The sequence below is a fragment of the Triturus cristatus genome, chromosome 6, assembly GCF_964204655.1.
Source record: "Triturus cristatus chromosome 6, aTriCri1.1, whole genome shotgun sequence".
NCBI lineage: Eukaryota > Metazoa > Chordata > Amphibia > Caudata > Salamandridae > Triturus > Triturus cristatus.
Window position 1 is genome coordinate 1,283,807,299 of NC_140589.1, and position 17,519 is coordinate 1,283,824,817.

Sequence of the window (17,519 nt, forward strand, 5' to 3'; positions counted from 1 at the left end):
CACTCCAGACATACCACTGCAGGTGAATGCACTTACTCGCTAGATCCCACTGCAAGGGGATCCCTGCCTCTCTTTACAAGTGAGGCTGGGTTACCGCTTGCAGTGAAAGGTGGACCAGCAGCTTCAAACAGCTGGTCAACCATTCAGCAATGAGCTGTCCGGAGTCAAATGCGAATTCACACCTACACTCTGAACAGGTCATTTGCTGTGACAGAGTAAAGGGTTCTGGTCTGCAACCAGCTCATATAATTAAAGGGTGCGCCCTGGAGCAGAGTGGGACCCTGCACCCTGTCTGTAATGCTGTTCCTTATGGACTGGCCTAAGTAATATCCATTGAGGCTGGGGGACTGAAGGTTGGTATCCTCTCCATTCAAACGTCCATAGAAGACCACTGTGAAATTCCTTGCAGTTTTGATCAATGTTAAAGTTCTAACCTCTTCCCTCAGTTTCCTGAAATAAATGCAAAAATATTCCGATGATTTTATTACCATTCTACATATTATAGAATTATGTTTGTCATCAGATATTATTAAAGCAAGTTGTAACATGATTGTTCCTGAAGATGTTTGTAAAATTGTAAAATCATGACAGTTTGTGTTGGGCTGCAGCCGGTGCATAGCACTGGGGGCCGTTTGGGATTCTGCATGAAATGACTTGAAAAGGCCTAAGGAACAACAGACCATGCGTTCTTCAATTGCATGCAGTAATCAATCCATGCAACAGATTGAAAATGCTTATATTTAGTTACTCCCCTGTAACTGATATTATTTATGTGCTATACACTGATGGGTGGGTTGTGTGGTAAAGTAATACGATATATAATGTAGAGTTTCCTAGTTGTTATGATGGAAAGTCTTAATTTTATTAAAGACACAGAGGCGAGTATTATGCTTTTCTTATCTTGCATTTATTATACAGCAGCCAAGATAAGTGCAAAAAACTACAGTTCCCAGGGGCCCAGGTAAACAAACTGGCCAATGGGAACACAAGAAGAAACGAGACCTAGTAACCAGTCATCAGCCTATATAACGTCACAGCTGACTGCGGAGCTTCCATTTTTCGCTGACGAGCAGGTCAGATAAAGTCAGAAAACAGTGGAACAATCGCCAAAACAATAGAGAGAGCCAAAGTCCAGGAACAAACTTCTTGAACCAAATCCATCCAGGAGAAACGAACAGCAGGATTCGCCGTATATGACTCCAAACAGGAAGGAGAGATGCTCCGACGGGGAGAAGACCATATCCATTGTTGAACCGGACCATCACGAAGATGCAGGCGGCAAGGCCGGATTCGCTGAAGGGAGGGAGAACACAGATTAGTAGTGTAGAGGTGGGATAATACTCGCCTCCGTGTCTTTAATAAAATTAAGACTTTCCGTCATAACAACTAGGAAAATCTACATTTTATGGCAAGACCGGAGGCTCCTTTTATGCTTGTTTAAAGCATATCAACCACCAAAGAAGCCACAGTATCAATCGGTTTGCAATAAAACATACGAAAAACATTGTCATTAGTCCAGTCAGCTGATCTCAGAATGTCCTCTAGACGGGAGCCTGCCCAAAAGGCTTTAGAAGCCATGGCTCCCCTGGTGGAATGAGCTCCGAAAATGGAGACATCAATGCCCGCAAGGGACATAACCCAACGCACCCAACGGGCCAGGGTAGCAGAGGAGACAGGAAGGTGGGGTTTACGGAAAGAAATGAGGAGCTGGGAATGAGAGGGCGCTCTGAGATCAGAAGTCCTTTGCTCATACATTTTTAAACATTGGCCTTCACATAACTTAGGATGAGAGGGAAAATAAGGGTAAAACACAGAATTCAAGTTTGTTTTAGTTCGTCTATGAATCAGAAACACTACACCTGTAGGGGAAAATTGACGAGATGAAATATCCAAAGCTTTAACATCAGAAACACGTTTAATGGAAACAAGGCACAAAAGCATGGTAAGTTTAGCAGATAACATTTTTTGAGAAAGTGCAGCATTATCTGGCCAGTCAGAAAACAACTTGAGAACTACAGAAACATCCCATAAACTGGAATACTTAGCCAACGGAGGTTTGGAACAACAAACTCCTTTCAGAAGACGGCATATCAAAGGATGAGCGCCTACTGGCTTGCCGTCGATAGGAGAATGGTTGAGGGAAATGGCAGACCTGTACAAGTTGACTGTTCTGTAACACTTACCCGCACTGGCTTCGGAGGCCAAGAAATTGACCACAAAATTTAGAGGGGCTGAAAGGGGTTCAATATGCCTTTCCAGACACCAGCTTGCTCAAAGAGACCAAGCAGATTTGTAAGCTTTTGAGGTCCCAGGGGCCCAGGCCTTGCTGATAAAGAGAGAATCCTCTTGCGAAATGAGGATGTCAGGAGGGACAGGCCGGAAACCTTCCAGGCAGACAAAACCAGGGAGTTGTTCAGAATTAGGCTGTGTGGAAGTCCCAGGGGATTCAGAAGCAAGTCCTCGCGTGTCAGAAGAAGAACTGGAAAATCTTCCGCCATTTCTAACAGGGACGGGAACCAAATCTGAGATTGCCAAAACGAGACTATCAAGACCAGGGATGTCGACTTGACGACGCACCTGGGAAAGTACTCTGCTGATCATGAGGAAAGGAGGAAATGCGTAGTTGAGGTGGAGAGACGAATCTTGAAGGAAAGCATCCGTTGCTAGGGCTGAAGGATCTGGATGCCAGCTGAAGAAGCGGGACAACTGAGTGTTGAGTCGGGAAGCAAAGAGATCTATATAAAAAGGACCCCATTTTTGAGAAAGGGATAGGAAGACGGATGGCAGCAGCTTCCAGTCGCTGGAATCTTGAAGATATCGAGAATGCCAATCTGCCACAGAATTGAGATCTCCCGGAAGATACTCCGCCGTCAAGGAAAGCTGGTTTGACAGGCAATACTCCCAAAGGCTCTTTGCCAATTCTGCAAGGGGTTTGGATTTGGTACCACCGAGATGGTTGATGTAGCGGACCGCAGAAACATTGTCCATGCGAAGGAGGATGGAACATCAAGCTCTGTTCTTTGAAAGGCTTTGGATTGCAAAGGAACCTGCAAGCATCTCTAAATAATTGATGTGCAATTTTGACTCCTCGCGAGACCATGTACCTCCAGTCGATATTGGACCACAGCGGGTGCCCCAACCCAACAGGCTTGCATCTGATTCTAATACAAGATCTGGGGCCGAAGCGAAGATAGTGCGCCCGTTCCACGCATCTAAATGGTCGATCCACCATTGAAGTTCTTCGCGTGATTCTTGATCCAAGACGATAAGATCGGCGTAGGCCAAGCCTTGACGCAGATGTCTGATTTTAGACGTTGAAGGGCCCGATAATGCAGGGGGCCCGGGAAGATGGCTTGAATTGACGCAGAGAGGAGACCGACTATTCTCGCAAGTGATCTCAGATAGATGAGAGAGGTCCGAAGGACGTAAGAAAACTACGCCTTGATCGTCGAGACCTTTGACTGAGGAAGAAGAAGGGTGACAGCGGCGGAATCTACAAGGAAACCCAAGAACTCGATGTTCTGCGATGGAATAAGCATCAATTTTTCGAGATTGAGAAGGAAACCCAGATACAAGAGAAGGGACTGAGTGGTGCAAAGTTGGGACAGAAGGAGCTGTTTGTCTGTATTCATGATCAAGATGTCGTCCAAATAAATGATCAGTCTGATCCCGAGGGATCATAGAAAAGCCACCACCAGTTCTAAGAGTTTTGTAAAGCACCAGGGTGCTGAGGAGAGGCCGAAAGGGAGAGAGGTGAAGCGGTAGGTCACGCCTGACCACTGGAATTGGAGAAATTTGGAATGAGAAGGGTGAATGGGAACAGTGAGGTATGCGTCCTGTAAGTCCAATCGTACCATCCAGTCATTTGGACGAAGCGTATCCCTTAAATGAAGAATAGTCTCCACCTTGAAGTGGTGGTAGACCACAAACTGGTTGAACCATTTCAAATTGATCACTGGACGCAGCTTTTTGTTCTTTTTCTGAACAAGAAAGATGAAACTTAGGAAACCTGTAGGATCGAAAGGAGCGATTTGAATGGCCTGTTTCTGGAGAAGGGTCCTGATCTCCGACGAGATCAGAAGAGCCATTTCAATTGAAAAAACCAGGGGAGGGGGGAACATAGTTTGGGAAGGCAGCAAATAAAGCTCTATAAGATAGCCTTGAACGGTATTTAGCACCCAAGGATCTGTGCTGATCGTTTGCCATTTTGGAAGAAACAGTTTTAAACGTCCTCCCACAGGGGGAGGGGACAAAAGACATACCTTGTTGGTTGTTGTTGTTGTTGCGATAATTCTTCTGGCCTCGACCTCGGAATCCCCTACCCCGCTGAGGGTAGAATTGAGGCTTGTATTCTTGGGCGGAGGAGTTGAAGGACCCCCTGGAGCCTTTGTTGTGGTATGGATGGCCGGAAGAGCGACCCCTGCCTCTGCCTGCCCGTCCAAAAACCCGGGGCGAAAACACCTTCTTTATGGATTGTTGTGCCTTGTCTAGCAACGCGAAGGTGGACACAAACCTACTGAGGTCCTTAACCAGAGATTCTCCGAAGAGAAGACCATTAGCTTTACTGCCCGGATCCTGGGGAGCTAAATTGGCCAGTTTGGGGTCTAACTTGATAAGAAGGCCTTTACGGCGTTCACGCGTGATGGCGGCATTGGCGTTCCCAAGCAGACAAAAGGCCCGCTGGACCCACAAAGAGACGTCCTCGGCTGACAGTTCAGAGCCGACTAGGCGAGCAGCTTCGGCCATGTCGAAAATGCGCGCCAAAGGACCCACTACATCAAGCAGTTTATCCTGACAGGTGAACCAGGCTTTGTCCACCTCTTTACGAGGATCTTTACCAAATTTGGAGAAGGTAAGTAAGGGCTGATCGATGAAAGGGACCATGGTAACCTTTTCGGGCAAGGAGGGCTTGGGGCACTCTGATTTCAACCTCGACCTGACCGAGACATCCAAAGGTAGGTGCAGTCTGGCCGAAATGTATTCTCCCACATGAGAGGCGGGCAACCATTCAGTTGAATTAGGATGACGTATTGATGAAGGATCAAACATAGGAACCACTTCAGAGTCTAAGACTGGGTCAAAGGCGAAAGAATCCGACTTGGATTTTTAGAAGGGAGGGAAGGGAGGGTCAGAAACATCAAAAAGATCAAAGAGGTCATCTGCATCAGCCATGTCGTCATCAGTGTCCAAAATAGTGGAAATAACCAATTTCTTGGGTAATTCTGCGTGCTTCGCCTTATGTTTATGTTTGCCCTCGGTACCTAAAATCCCCTCCTTAGCTGGAGGCCTGGGAGGCACTTGGTCCTCATTCAAGGGCGAGGAAACCTCGCCGGTCAATAGTGACGCAGGTTTGGAAGCATGCAATGAAGCAGAGAAAACCACCTTTCTTTTTCTGCTATCCCCCGCAGACTGGGCCAGTGCTTTGGACAAGAGACTTAACATGGAATTCTCCATGCCCTTAGAAATGCGTCTCATGGACACCTCCACTGTATTCTCCACAGAGGAATTTATAAACCTATTTAAATCATGTTTAAAGGCTTCGCCTTCCTCATTGAGCTGTACAGTTTCAGGAGAACTGTCTATTTCCATTGTAATGCAGAGCAAAATAATATGAGAGGCAACCAGGGGTTAACAGGCAGGCAGGTGGGAGGGAGGCGAAGGGAAAAACACTCCCAGGACAGGTAGCGCTGAAGTCAGAGGGGGAAAATACACGTTAGCGCTGACAAGGAGAAAGAACGGCCTATGCTACACCGGGAGCCGTGTCAGGTAAGTGCAAGCGTTCCGAGAAACTCGGAGTGGCAAAGTGCGCAGCGGCAAAAACCACTGAAACAACACCCGCGGTGGGAAAAAGAAGTGGAGTGGGTCTGCGCTGCAGCAGAGAAACGCTGACCAGGAGCGCGTGAGCGCTACGAATATTCAGTGAATAACAGACAAAAAGCATAAATATTAGCGACATGCAAATTATATAACATAGCGCAGTGGGAGCAATAAGATAAGTCACTTATCTGACTGCGAGCAGCAAGAAAAGAGGAAGCTCCGCAGTCAGATGTGACGTTATATAGGCCGTTATCTGATGATTGGTTACTAGGTCTCGTTTTTTCTTGTGTTCCCATTGGCCAGTTTGTTTACCTGGGCCCCTGGGAACTGTAGTTTTTTCACTTATCTTGGCTGCTGTATAATAAATGCAAGATAAGGAAAGCATAATAGGAGCCTCCGGTCTTTCCATAAAATAATGCGCTTTCTTCCTTAAATGCCCTGAAGACTTGTTGTGCAAAATTTTCTTAAACTATTAATTCAGGAGGTTTTATCTGCTGGACTGTATCAAGAGGAAACTCTGAGTATGTAATAATTATTTTACAACTAAGAATTCTGATAAGGCATTGGTATTTTTTACCCCCTCCGCCCCAGCTTATAATTGAGGTCAAAGGGCCAAAGGGATCTTGCATCTGCCAGACTTGCAGTGGTGAATGCGTGGCGTTCCACTGTAGTGCAGATTACGACATACAAAGTTGTCTCAGCGGTGGACTGCCTGCTGCGCCAGGGAACAGTCATTCCCTGGCGGCCGCACAGGAGTGCCACAATGCACCATGAAAAAGCTAGCGGTGCAAGAACAAAGTGGGCCTTACAGGCCCCCATGTCCCCCACCATGGGGATGCATTCAGGGGGGTGCAAAGTGTACCCCCTGTCTGTATTCCCTGCAGTTCCAGCAAGGGATGGACATCACCATCCATGCCGTGCTGGAACTTTTTGACCATTCCCATTGCAGTGCCAGCTTCAAGGCACCGCCATGGGAAAGACCAAAGAACCGCTGACCGTATTACAACTCGTAATACGGTCAGTGGTCTTTGCATGGCCTTGGCGCAGCGGAGGCAGCATTTCGCCATCATCATAATCAGGCCCAAAGTGTTTAAGATACACTTTTAACAGTATTTACCTACTATGAATAGTTTTGTTACTTTGAAGAACGATTTTTATATAGTGATGAATGTGAATTTAACACTTTAAAAAAAAAAATATCAGTACAGTTTGTTATAAACTGAAAGCAAACCATAATAAACCAAGCAGAAGAGAGAAAATATGCAGTGTTACACAAGCTATCATGATCATTGAGGGTGGTTTTGGATGGACTAGACTGTATTTGGTGAGTGCAATGAAGACTGGGGAATATTATCTGTTACTTTTTCCTAGACATGTTGCAGGAACACTAGGGAGGAGGATGCCAGGCAGTGGACATTGTTCTCTTCATGTACATGTTCAGAAAGAGTGAGGTAGTCATCAGGAGGATTCTCCTTGGAAGGAAGCACATGTGAGAGCAAGGGGATGGGGCACAAGCGTACACTGTACATTATTTTCCAATTCTTTATATTTTTCTTGTTATCTGCTTCCGTTACTTTGAAAGAATCAGGCCTTTTGTAAACTCAAAAAGTTTTTTCCTGATCTAACAAACTCAAATTGCGATTCTGTAACACATTACTGAATGGCAATTTGGGTTTGTGATCAAATACTGATTCAGGATTTGGAAGGGAGTCTGTTTAGGGCGTCCTTTCCAATTACCGAATTGCAATAGTATGCCTATTTTTTCAGAGCCGGCAGGAGTCCCACGGATCACTGCCTACTCTTAAAAAATGAAAGTTAAACATTACGGGGCATATTTACAACCCCCTTGCGCCACTAGTGCGACGCACCGGTGACGCATTTTGTTGCTCCATATTAACAAGGACACGTAAAGCCACCCTGCATGGCTTTTCATGTCCTTGTAAATACAGCCCCTTTTCACGCAGCACTTTGTGTGAAAGGGGCGTGCCATGGGTGTTCCCAGGCAACACTCATTGCTTCTGCCGCATTCCCAGATTTGCAACCTTTTGTAAACCTGGGAATGCATCCGAATGCTACACCTCCCCGGGGGAGACGTAGGGAGGTGCAACAAGGTGAAATATTTTCATTTCTCCTCGTTTTTTCCTCCTTCTATGCATGCTGCATTCTGCAGCACATTTAGAAAGAGGAAATCACCTCTTGTGATTGTTTTTGTGCAGGAAGGTGTCCCTTCTTGCACAAAAACAATCTCCCCTGAAACGCAGACACCATGGTGCAGTGCCTGCGTTGGCGCATGGCAGTCAATTGTGCACCAGTACAGGGGAAAGCACATGAGTGCAACATATTATTGTAAATATGTTAGATCCCTGTGCTTTGAAAGTGACTCAGAGTGGCACAGCCAAATGGCTTTCGCTTTCTTGTAGATAAGGCCCCACATTTTTTGGGGGAAATGCAATGTGTTTTCTTTCAGGAAAATGGGTTACATTCACCCCCACAAATATTGCTTTACATAAAAGCAACCACAGACATGGTGGTCTGCTGACCCCAGCAGGCTACCATCCCTGTGATGGCTGTCATTCCTAATGGGTCACAAACTGCAACGTTCCACATTAATATTCAAGAGGTATGTCTATATGTGACCCACAAGGAGCCGCACATTTAAAAATAAACGTTTTATACATTAGAAATAGAGCTTTCCTGATTGTGATTCCAAAAAAAGTCGCAATCTAGAAGTCACTGTTCCCAGTGTTAGCATATCTGGGCCCTGGTGCTTTACAAAACTTTTGGGAGACATTTCAAATTGTCTTACTGTACGGAACTATATAGAAATATAGTTAAGTATCTAAATAAAACATCCCACTTGATTGCCCTTGGTAAGGCACAGGGAACTGCAGCTTTTCTATTCATGGAAATGTATTCATCTGCTAGCTATTGCCTTTTCATTATTTTCCTCTTTATAAATAATGCTTTCAAGATTTGATTAATTTGCATACCAACAGAGTACATTGTACATATTTAAACAACGTTGTACAGAGAACATAGCAACAATACACACCTCTACTCTTTAGTCAACCTTAGTAGAAAAGCTAAAACAAGGAAGGATTTGTCGATTACACACTTGGGGGCATATTATGAAGCACGGCGTTAAAATTATCGCCGCTTTAGCGGCAGAAAACTGCCGCAGAGAATTCCAATAGAAGCCCATGTTGACACCAGAACATGGGCTTCCATTGTAATTTTTCAAGGGCATATTATCAAGCCCATTATCGCTGCTTTAGCGGCAGTTATCTGCCGCTAAAGTGGCGATAATTTTAACGCCGTGTCTTGATAATATGCCCCTATGTTTTTGTAAGAAATTGAGAACATTGTTTCACTCAAAGAAACATGCAGTTATTTCACATGCAGTTATTTAAGACATTTGAACATGCAAGGGCCCAGTCACCCCACTTACCTGCGATCAGTCCTCCAACCAGTCCAAGGCACTTTCTGTCCTGGCTGGGAAACAGCCTTTACCACGAGGTTTTTACAACGGGATGCAATTACAATGCATTTTTTTGCACTATAATTACTGTTAACACTCAAATCTTAACCATGCAATCTGTACAATGCAAATATTTTGGTAAGTAATTAGCAGATATAAGAAAACAGATTCCTATTAAATGATTCAAAATAATTAGCTGTTCTTGGGGAGGGGGGGCGATTGCTGCCACCTAGCACTTCCTATAAGGCTTCTGACCCTCGCTAACCTGTGTACTGAGAAGGGCAAATAACACCCAATTATTCGGTCGTCCAGATTTGTGCCCAAATTCGGGGACATTTTTTAAAGGGTCTATGAAAATTGCATGCCTTAAATATCAGCTGGCAAGATGTTGGTGGCCATTGCTGCAATCCCGGAAGAGTGGGGCAGCCTGCGGCGTGCAGTTAGGAGAGACCGTGATGAGTCCGTTGTAGCTGGGACTGTGCTTTCTAGTTGGAATGGCAGCAGGATAGCAAGCTGTAGACAATGCATTGTGGGGAAGACAGCTCTTTACACGGATGCATTATGTGTGAGTCACCCTTCTGGGCACACTTGCCGAATACCTTTCATTTATCTTTCATGCCTGTAATTGATGGATATCTTCTTCAAACTTATTAGCTCTAAGGGGGCAGGTGCTGTTCTGTCTTTGGTAAGTAACAAAGGGACATATTTACAAACCCCTATTGCCACCACAATGACACTTTATGTGAAGCTGTGATGGCGATAGGGACCTCTCCTTATTTACAAGGCTGCGTTAAGCCACTTAGGTGCCAATTACGATCCGGTAAAAAAAATTCCCGTACGACTCGTATCCGGTCTTTTTACCGTACGAATCGTACAAGTGCCGTACAAACTGGCAATCACGATTTGCATGGTAAAAAGCCCATACGAGTCGCATTGGGAATAATTCCCCACACGTCCTCGGGTCGGAAAAAGTGTCCGACACGTCCTCGGACGATTTACCGTACAAACGTGAAAAGCGAAGTCCGACCGGGGAATCACGATCCGTCCCGGGCGTCCGAATGTACAACCGTATGGTTAAAAGACCGTCTGCACCGAACTCCCATAACAACCATGAAGATGTCCAAACAGGTGCCCGGTACGTGCCGTACCCCCCCCAGTCCCCGCATGTACGCGCCGTACCCCCCCCAGCCCCCGCATGTACGCGCCGAACCCCCCCGTGTATGTACACCCGAGTACGCGTCGAACTGTATGTGTCGAACCCCCCCGTGTATGTACACCCGAGTACGCGTCGAAACCCCCCGTGTATATACACCCGAGTACGCGTCGAACCCCCCGTGTATGTACACCCGAGTATGCGTCGAACCCCCCGTGTATGTACACCCGAGTACGCGTCGAACTGTACGTGTCGAACCCCCGTGTATGTACACCCGAGTACGTTTGAGTCGTACCCCCACCCGTGTATGTACGGTGCGTACCCCCAGCACGGGTGGGGGTACGACTCGAACGTACTCGGGTGTACATACACGGGGGGGTTCGACACGTACAGTTCGACGCGTACTCGGGTGTACATACACGGGGGTTCGACGCGTACTCGGGTGTACATACACGGGGGGGTTCGACACGTACAGTTCGATGCGTACTCGGGTGTACATACACGGGGGGGTTCGACGCGTACTCGGGTGTACATACACGGGGGTTTGACGCGTACTCGGGTGTACATACACGGGGGGGTTTGACGCGTACTCGGGTGTACATACACGGGGGTTCGACGCGTACATGCGGGGGCTGGGGGGGTACGGCGCTTACCGGGCCACCTACTCTGGTCGTTTCGCGCCGTACTTCGCTTTTCCGGCACTTTTTGGGTGCCGTAAAAATATTGCCGTCCGGACTGCTGTCGGTTCGAATCGTACTTCCTGGGTCGTGAAACGCTGTCTGGAAGCGTCCCGACGTCACGTCGCAGCATTCCCGGATCACATTCGTATGCATATTTTCGTCGGTCGGTGTTTTTTACGATTCGTACGGAAATGGTGTTTCCGTGCGAATCGTAATTCCATGTTTGTAATGTTTTACAACCGAGTACGAGTCGGACGGAGAATTCGCTCTGACCAAAGGCTCGTACCAGGTTTTTACCGGATCGTAATCGGCATCCCAATGTGGCTTAATGCTGCCTTGTTAATAAGGCACCCTTTCACGCTGTATTTAGCAAGAAAGGGGAGAGCAAAGGGTGTTGTGGTGGGCGTTTCACCACAACACCCATTGATTTTGCCGCTGCCCCCAATTTACAAGGGCAGTGCCAAAATTAAGACAAGTGAAAAACTGGTCTTAAACAGGCGAAACAAGGAGAAATGCTTTATTTCTCCTCGTTTTTGCTTTTTTTCATTTGGCTGCCTTCTGCAGCACACATAGAAACAGCAAATTGCCTATGATTGTTTATGTGCAGGAAGGTCCCCCTTCCTGCACATTAACAATAATTTTTTTTAAAAATGCTGTTTTGCAACTTCTATGTGTGCTGTATTAAGCAGCACACGTAGAAGTTACAAAACAGCATTTACAGAACTTCCTGCACATAAACAATTTTCCCCCCAATGCAGACACCCTTATACTATGGTGCAAGGGTGCCTGCGTTGGCGCTAGGCAGCTGAACTCAGCACCAGCACAGGGGGATATGCAGGGGTGCACCACATTATTGTGAACACATTGATTTTTACAAGATGGCCGACTGGTGAGGTCCTCCGGCCTGGAGCTTCCTGGATAGGGATCGCCTTTTTTGTGAAATATCACAGAGAGAGCCCCTTCTGGACGCCTCCACCCCCGGGGATTGGTGGGCTTCAGCACTGCGATTCTCAAGTGCTGCCAAACTACCCTCGCTGACTGTGATGGTGTCGGCTCCATCAGCGATCAGCATCGGGAGGGACGGTCACCAGCTGAATCCTAGTGAGATGGCTGAATGGCTCGGTTGAGCTGCTGGAGATGCGACCGTCGCCTACCTTCGAGCTGGGCCTCGTTTGCTCTTCTACCCGTGGCAACTGCCTCCCTCTGTGCTTCCTGTGGCAGCGGCCTTGGCGCATTGGCGTGTCTCGCAGTCCAGGCAGCGAGAGATTTCCTGAACTGCTGCCACCCGTGTCACCTGGAGTGGTTCCCTGGCTTGACGGCTGAGTGCGACGGGTGCCCATCCTCCATCCTCTCTTCCCCGTGAGTGCCCCTCCGTTGGCCGGCTCCCGGAGTCTGGCGTCCTCCCCTGGTTGCTTCTGGGGACTGCGTGATCCTCGGGCCGCCATTCAGCGGTGAAGTTCTGCTGGACCGGGGCGGAAGTGCTACTTCTCGGCAGTGACGATCATGTATGGGACTTTGCCGCATGCGGCCATGTTTTTGTCCGGCAGTCTGGTTTAATTCCTACTACAGGCTTTATGCCCCATCCCCCACTACCCTTTTTATTAATTGCTTCCTGCATTTTTGTTTGCTGCTGTTTACCACTGGAATCTTCAGACAGTGGAGCCCCAGCGACATGGCCATGGCCCGGTGGAGCTACCTATGTAGCTGTAGAGGAGATTGGCTGTGGTTCTCCCCCTCGGCCGTCACCTACCCTCTGGACTTGGGCACTGTTGCTCGCCTCATCTGCCTTGCAGGTTTTGACCACGGTACCTTGGCATCCCATGACTCCTTCCCCAACTGGTTTATTGACTCTTTCACCCTGACTTTTCTGTGTCCCCTGAAGTACTTTCCCCTTTGCCGGTTTCTTCTATGTTATGCTATGCTTTAGTAAATCATGTTACTATGTTATACTGTTTCCTTTTCTATGTTATGCGACACTCCAGCAACTGATGTAACTATGTAACAATGTTCTGAAACTACGTCCTACCCCACGTAAAGGGCTCTGAAACCTCTGGGTCTAGCCAGCGCTATATAAAACTTTTCAAATAAATAAATAAAATAAAAAACACGGCTCATCCCTGCGTTCTCAGAATGGAGAAGTGCAGCGTTAGCAATGTTTGCTTAACGCCACGCTTCTCCATTTTGCAGTAAATATGCCCCAAAAAGAGTTACATGGTGTATTTAAAATATTATGGAGTAAATTTTGTATATTTAAATTACTTATATTATAAAATAAACAGAGTAACAATATGCTTGTTAAAAGTGTGCACAGTACTGGAATGCGTGGTAAAATATGCAAAATAAAAATCTGCATGGTAAAGGCACACGTAATAATTCCATATAACTATCTTGGCTTCACTCCCTACAGGTTTCCGCTTCATCTCCTTTGGCTCTCTCTCACTCTTGCATCTCTTTCTCTCTCTCTCATCTCTTAGTCAGCTTTTCTCTTTTCCACTTTCCAAGCTCTTTTCTGACTCAGGCATTTTTCACTTCAGCTTTTACCCCGTTTCTGCCTTTGCTTTAGCACTTTACAGCCCTTTTTGCCCTCTTGCCCAGCTCCCTCTGTTTAAGCCCATTTTTTCCTTAATCTTTAGATCTTCTGCTTTTACCCCATTTTCTGCTTTATTCCTTCAGATCTTTTCAACCATTTATCTCTATTGCTCAGCCAATCTCTGTTTCAGCCAGTTTCTGCTTTTGCTTTCAGGTTGTTCCAGCCATTTTACTCTTACTCCTAGTTTCCTGCCTGTTTTCTCTTTTATTATGGGTTTTTTCTGTTCCAATCCATTTTTCCTCGTTAGAGCTCTACCTCTGTGTGCTTTAGATCCATCCACACCCTTTCACTCCTTTTTCCTGCCTCCCCGTTCCTTACCTACTTCTTCTCTTCAGCGTCTTCTTCCTGCTCTTCCTCCAGCCCTGCCCACTGCCCCTTGTACCCCTCCCATGACCTACTTAATGGTGGATGCTGCGTGTCCATGCCACTAGAGGCAAGACTGTCTGCACTCATTTTTGCTTGGACTGCGCCCAGCACCATGAATCCTGGTATGAGCAACCCCCCCAGGGATACGCTGTAGTGCTCCTTCATTCTTTTCTCACGGGATGCCACTCACCGCTGCTGCTGAACCATGCCACACACCACAGTGGGAGCCTTTACCTGCACCCAAAGCTGCTTCACAGGCAGCCACCTACCCGCACTCAAACACCGGTCACCAGAGCAACTCTCCTACACAGCAAGTCACTCACATATATGCTACTCAACACCAGCTCGCTGAGCAAAAATGATACTTAAATCTAGGACCTGCTCAGCAGTGATGCATCGCACCTCCTTTTCTTCAAGGAAACCTGGGTCAACCCAAGATCGGCACCCACATCTCCACTACAATGCAAGGAGGTTACAAGATTGCACAATAGTATTGCCATCAGAAGCCAGGTGTGGGACTCACGATAATCTACAAAGATGTCATTATCTGCTCAACAACCAATTACAGAATGCCACTCTGTTCATGGAGCAGCCTCACTTTGAGCTTCAAATCTCCCACAAAAATTGCCTTAAATGGAACCCTTGCCTACCAACTCTCAGGACATTGAGCTACCTTTACAATTCTCATCACAGGTTTAATTTTCCTTCTTTTGTTTGACTCCAAAGTCTTCATATTCCATGTAGACCTCAACTTCCACCTGGAAGACAGAACTGACCCCTGTCCACAAAGCCCGTAAAAAGCTTAAACAACATCGGACAAACCTAGCTTGTCACAGAACACAAACACTTTACCATCTTCAACAATATCAAGTTAAACTTAGCCTCACCCCTCACATGGACCGAACACTGCATAATCCACTTCCAAATCAACACACAGCAGATCAACTTATCCACCAGCATCAGACTACCCAGCAGCAGCTGGAGGAAAATCTCTAAATCAGAATAGCTCAGTGCCCTTCCCACAGACCTACCCAACCCTGCAGACAAAATTAACAAGGACTTCTACAACTTTAACAACTGGATCACAAACTGCACAGACTTTTTTGCAGCCATCAAACTCAACAGAGAAGGTCCAACACGAAAGCTAGGAGGTACACAAAGGACCTCCTTGACACAAAAAGACACGGCTGACAGCTAGAGAGACAGTGAAGAGCCAGCCATGAAGACACTGATGAACCACCTTCAAAGCTGCACTTGGGCAATGCAACCAGAAACTGAGAGATACCAAGAATAGAGCGCTAGCTGAATGCATTGAAGGGAGCTCCAACAACAGCAAGAAAATCTTCTTGATCATTTAAAGATTGTCATGTGGTTCCTACTAATCAGTAGGATCTGTGCTTTGTCTGGATAACATAAAGTAGGGGTTTGGTGCCAAGATTGATTCCGGACACCCCGCCAGAATATGTTGGCCTATAGACCAGCTAGCTCATAGTGCCACTGTAAGCCCCCCTAACCTATCAGAGAGCAAATGGTTTCTGGTGACCATTGAACGTGACAAACCTGACTCCTCAGGGATCATAGAAACAGTACAGAACTATTTGCTTAGTCACTCGTGGTCACTTATTTTCAGAGAAATATACAGAGAATACACAGTGGGACATTTTCATTCATATTTATTGAACCAACGTTACTCTTGCATAAAATACGTGTGCTGCGATGATTAGTAGGCAGAAGCAGATAAACGTGATTACAAGCACCAAAAGCGTCAATAGTAGAAATAGTTCTACCATGGTGCTAAAACAATGTATATATGCAGGTATATATAATGCAACAGTAATCAAGCTTACTCCTACTATGTGAACCCTACTCTCAGTGTACCTCGAATGTGTGTAGGTGTAGAGCCAAGAATCCCTCCAAGGGCCATTCCAACCCCATTACCCAATGGGATAAAATGAAGGAACCCGTCTTGGTCATGAACTGGACACCCCTCACGAGATGTCAGGCCGCTGAATGATGATTTCTCAGCATGCCAGGACTCCCGTTGTCAGCCTCTGCTAATCTAGTGGGATGCTCATCTTTTATAATGGAAAGCAACCTTGCAATGTGCGTATAGATTAGCGATGTTAAGGATATGTAGATAGCTCTGTCGCACTGTGGATGAAGATAGTGATGACATTTGTACATAATTCTAAATGAGACCTTGTACATGATGTTCAGAGCATTGTGATAATGTTGTGCAAAGCTAGATGTGAAAACAAGTTTATTGTAAGAGAAACTAATCCAACATTGTGATGCATGCAAATATGTACAAAAGGTCATAGCTGAAAATGTTATTTGTGAGGACAATATAAGAAATAAGCTGCTTCACTAAACCTAACTTGGGAATATAACATGATTTCACCACACCCACGACCTCCGTCAACTGCACCCCTTCTCAAGAACTCTGGGACGAGCTAGCCAGCTTCTTCCACAGCAAAATCACAAACACCTGCAGAAACATTGCGCAATAACTAGATCCCAGCAAACTCATCACTAATTTGACCATCACCAATCACGAAAACCACCTGATCAGATGGAAGACCCCTGCCAGTGAAGAACCAGCCTGAATTATGTGGACCATCCACTTTGGGACCCATCTGACCCTTTCCGCCAGAATCTATAATCTTGGCACATCACCCATCAGCACAAACTCATCCACATCATGAAGACCTCCATTACCTCCTCCAAGTTCCCAGAAGTCTGGAAGCATGCAGCAGTCAATGCCTTGCTCAAGAATCCTTCAGCTGACCCAAACCAACTGGCCAACTTCTGGACTATCTCTCTGTTTCCCTACTCAGCAAAAGTAATTGAAAAGCCCATAAAAAAACAACTTACAAGCTACCTCGAGCTCCACCACCTACTGGACAACACACAATCAGGCTTCAGAATGAACCTTAGTACAGAAACCGCACTTATTGCAGCCACCGACAATATCAGGACCATACTTGACAAAGGAGAACAGGCCACACTCATCCTGCTTGACTTTTCCTCGCCATTTGACACAGTCTCTCACAGCATAATTATCAGAATACTCCACAAGTGAGGTATTCAAGGACTAGCACTCAAAGGGATCTGCTGCTTTCTTACAGGGAGAACACAAAGAGTCAGACTGCCATCTTTCACATCTGAGGCAAAGAAACTTGTATGCAGAGTCCCCCAGGGTTCTTCCCTCAGTCAGAACCTATTCAGCATCTGCATGACTTCACTCTCCATCATCATCAGGTCTTGAGGAATCACCATCATCTCCTAAGCAGGCGACACACAACTCATCCTCTCCCTGACAGAGAGGACACCTACCATCAGAACCAACATCGCCAACTGCATGGCCCTGGTAGCTGAATGGATGAGAATCAACTGCTTAAAATTGAACTGTGACAAGACTCCAATCCAATCCAA